This window comes from Anneissia japonica, unplaced genomic scaffold (genome assembly GCF_011630105.1).
Source record: "Anneissia japonica isolate Jap-2015-1 unplaced genomic scaffold, ASM1163010v1 scaffold3934_len446420_cov169, whole genome shotgun sequence".
NCBI classification, from domain to species: Eukaryota; Metazoa; Echinodermata; class Crinoidea; order Comatulida; family Comatulidae; genus Anneissia; species Anneissia japonica.
In genome coordinates this window covers 67,705-72,091 of record NW_022723069.1, presented here as the reverse complement: position 1 = coordinate 72,091, position 4,387 = coordinate 67,705, and the positions used below count along the sequence as shown (strand labels likewise).

General features: G+C 35.6%; 1 protein-coding gene across 1 annotated transcript in view; it reads right to left on the bottom strand.

The window, feature by feature from the left end:
• The window catches only part of LOC117112101 (macrophage mannose receptor 1-like), a gene marked incomplete in the record, with an annotated part of 48,694 nt that overhangs the window by 27,651 nt on the left and 16,656 nt on the right, over positions 1–4,387 (bottom strand).

Here is a 4,387-nt window from a genome sequence, read left to right as displayed (position 1 = left end):
GAACTATTATACTAACTGTTTTAATTCAAGTAGGTAGCCAAAAGGGAGCTGGAGCTTGTTCTAGTCGAGACATCCGCATCTTCAATTTTGAAAATTTACCAAGATTGATTAATATGCATGAAGTTAGCAAATCACGTGATTTACAAAATCAGTCATTCATACGATATCCCACATCAAATTTGATGTGGGAAATTGCACGCATGAATCGTTTGCCCAGGCCCTAATTCGAAAAAAAAAGAAATCGGGTATGGGACGCCAATTAAATTAGGTATGGCGCGCACTAAGTGCAATAAGAGTGAGTAACCTAAAATTAGGGCCTGGAACCCAGGCTATTGCTTGGTATATCCAGACGCACACGGCGCCCTTCTTTTTCCACTAATGGAGGAAAACTTTATCGGTCATACGATTCTGCGCTTTTGTGTCTTCTTATTGTTTTTATTTATTTATGCCTACTTGTTTGTATCTCATGGATAATGGCAAGGATTTCAACCTCCAGAGGAAGTTATATATTCACATTTATGTAACGGTGGCAGAAGTTGTTTAGATCCAGCCCTACACGGCGCCCCATTGTTTGTATTCCCACCATGCATTTTGGTGGAACATTTTTTTTTTCTGTGGAGAACTCTCTCTTGTGTTTCTAGTATCTTTGCTAATAACAAGCAATTATCATGTGGAGATATAACTTTGTGGTTCAAATGTTGGACAACGTATAATTATTTTCTCACGAGTAAAAACATTTCCACCCATTAATCCCCATAATGGGGCTTATTTGTAAAGCATCACATTATTTTCAGTTTCAGTGGGCCCTAAATGTCAGCTTACTTGCTAGAAAATGTTATAAAAATAATAATTTACTTGACAAGCATAGCAAGATTGATAGTTTATAATACAAGCTGTATAATACTATCAAGCTAATTGTTGTACTGCCACTTAGTTACATGTTACGCTCTATAAAGTGGTCTATATCTAAAAAAAAGTTTTATTAGAAAATATTAACGTAACGCTATTTCGTCATATCAAGAAAGTGCTATTTCTGTATAATGATTTATATTTAACATTTTACAATGGAACTTTCTTAATCTTTCGTAGTAAAAAAAAAATAGTACAGTATTTATCCAAATTAATTCCCCCTTTAAAAGAAAGCCCCTCGATTAAACACCCCCTCCCTTCAGAGCCTCATTTGTAATAAACGCCTCCCTCGAATAAACACACATTGCGTTTGTTTATTCCTCAAATAAAAGCCACCCCCCCCACCATAAATGACTGCAAACAAAACTAATGAAAGCAGCATCCTTGGAATAAACGCCCCCTCAAAAACCCTTGTTAAGAATAGGGGTTTATTCTAAAAAATTCGGTATTCAGTTTTATTACAATAATTGTTTATATTCATTTGAAATCATAATATTCACATGAACGCATTGTAAACACATCCCTCGGGTAGTCCGATCTGAGAATATCTTTCAGTTTGCAGTTGGTGACGTCAGCGTATGGTGGTTTAGAGTAGTAGTTGAGAGATAAACACCCACTTTCCAATAAGCATGACGCCATACATTCTATTAGGCTACGCACTTCGATTTCTCGCAGATTATGTCCTTCAACACATGTATTTCGTTCATTGGGATCCACGTCGACAGCAACTCCGTCTTTTACGAACTCATAGTTGTCAGCCCCCTCTTAAGAGAATGATAATGATTTCAAAAAATTAAAATAAATTAAACTTATTTATACCAATTTTTATCAAACGTAATGTAAATTAATAAGATTAAAAACATAGCTTAACGGTAACGTATTATGTTAACTTTAGAAACACTAATTTTAGTGTTTCTAAAGTCAACATCTTACGTATTTGTGTTTCATAACCGTTATGATATATTATATTTTATGTTTCGAAACACATGTGGACACGTCTTCTTCATATACCGTAAACTTCGAATTGAAGCCCAATGGGCTTAATCTCGAGAAGATAAGCTTATCTCGACTTGACGCCCCTGTTTAGTTTGCAAAATTAGCCTTAGTACAGGCTTCTGTCCGAAATAATACAGTTCTTAAGCTATGTAATAGCTTGTAGGTACAAGCTGGTAAATGTAGGCCCCTCTATTTTGAATTCCAGGATCTGCCCCTGGTTACAATGTAAAAATTAATAGATAAACCACAATTATTACTACATTTGGCATATTCTATCTTACCTAGTTCACATACGTGATAGTGATTATTACTGCATGGCACTGAAGACCAATCCAAGTAAGAACTTGAACTTCTCAGAATAGTACAGTCTGTCGAATCGTCGAATACAGCACTTGTCCACCATGCTGCTTACCAATTACCATAGTTTAATAATATGAAAAGAAACAGAATGAAAATATTACAAATGTTCTACGCAGGCCTGAAATTCATCGGAGTCAAAAACTCACTAAACAAAAAGATGAAAACTAAGCCATTCAGTGGGGTCTTTTTTGGTTGTGAATTGGACAATGCATCAAAAACCAATCCCCCCTCCCCCACAAAGGCTGCACTGTGGTCTATGTTCACTATTGTAGATTATCGAACCTCTTCCGAATAAGGCTGCAATATTGTAGTTTTTATTCATTTTATAACGCGTACACTACAAGCCATTTCGTGGAAAAAATATATATAATCTATAACAAACATCTATAAAATGGTGTGATTGTAAATTGCAGTTCAACACTTGAGAGTGAAACACACAGAGATGAGCGATGGAAATAAACAAGGTCACCATGGTTGAGCTGACACACCGTGGTTACCCCCAGGTTAGCCTACTGAACATAACTCCTCTCTTTAAACTCTCTTTAACCTCAATTGCATAAATTAATACATTAATGTTTGTGTGATGTTAAGACGGGTTTGCCTACAAACTTTAATAAAGAAAAGAATGAGTTTCTTCTGAGCTTTCGCTATGTCCTACGTCTGGAACGCTATTTATTTTTTGTTTAGGAAATATCACTTCCAGACCTAAATCGGCTAAAAAGATTATGATTTTGGAGTTCTGCTGTAATTTTTTAAGAGTAAACACATATTATTTAAACACTTACGTTCGTAACCTAATATCTGGGCTGAACTCGAATCCCAAACGTAAGTTCCTTCAGTCGTAATGTCATTATAGCCGATGTAATAATGGTTCCCAGATCCCTGAGCTAAACGTATGGCTTCCAAGACTATATCCATTTCATATTGTGACGTGATAGATGCCAATTCCATGCCCATCTCGTTGCATCTAGATTTTGCTGTCGAATATGCGACACTTTCCCTATTTACAAAATATCTCCGTTGTTCCCAGAGGGCGCCATCAGTCGGATGTATATCTACGCAAAAATAATGATTTTATATTATGATTGTTTGTAGGCTGATATCACGTGATTGTATTAATTCATATACTTTATACAAAAAAAATACATCTTTATTACATGATATATATTATTGCACCATACATATTAAGCTCCAACATTCTATAATTTGAGTGATGACAGTTACTTGTGAATGAGATCAACTATGCTACGTTCGTTCTTTCATACCGAGCTGGATAATTTTTATCAATGAGATCGTAATTCAATCTAATACAATTTTTGTAATAGAAACTCTTTTATAGGCTATTCATTCCCTCAGCAGCAGTCGATAATTTAATATGAAGACACAGTGGGCCTATAATTATTATAATTGTCTTCTACTACTGCTACTGCTACGCTACTACTGCTGCTGCTGCTACTGCTACTGCTGCTGCTGATACAGCTACTGCTGCTACTTCTACTGCTGCTACTATTTATAATGCTACTACTACTACTACTTCTGCTACTAGAGCCTACTGTCACTATTTTTACTGCCACTAGAGTATACATTACAGCCCTATGACTAACTATCATCATCATCATCATCATCATCATCATCATCATCATCATCATCATCATCATCATCATCATCATCATCATCATCATCATTTTCAGGAATCAGTGTAATTTAACTGTTCCCTGATCATTATCACGTTGTTCCTATTGCTGTCATTGTTTTGCTATTACTATTATAGCAATGCGACTGAAAACTATAGATTTTGTCATTGTAATGTAAAAAATAGTTTACCCGCTTCGCAAATGCTCGCCCTAAATGTAGAACAAGAAATATCGTTGTAGCAATTGTCGGAGCTTCGGAACTCTGTACAGTATTCACTTCCACCAGATGGTTCCCCTGAACACCAATCTAATAAGAGCAATACAGCCTAAAGGTAGTGTTGATAGACATTTATTATACAAACTGAAATGAATATCTATAATTTGGTAAAATATATATCCGAACGGCATATTTAGAATGACTTCATTTTGCTAGGCACAACATTAATTTAAGGGCTGCTCCGACCAAATTAATGCAAAGCACCTGTACG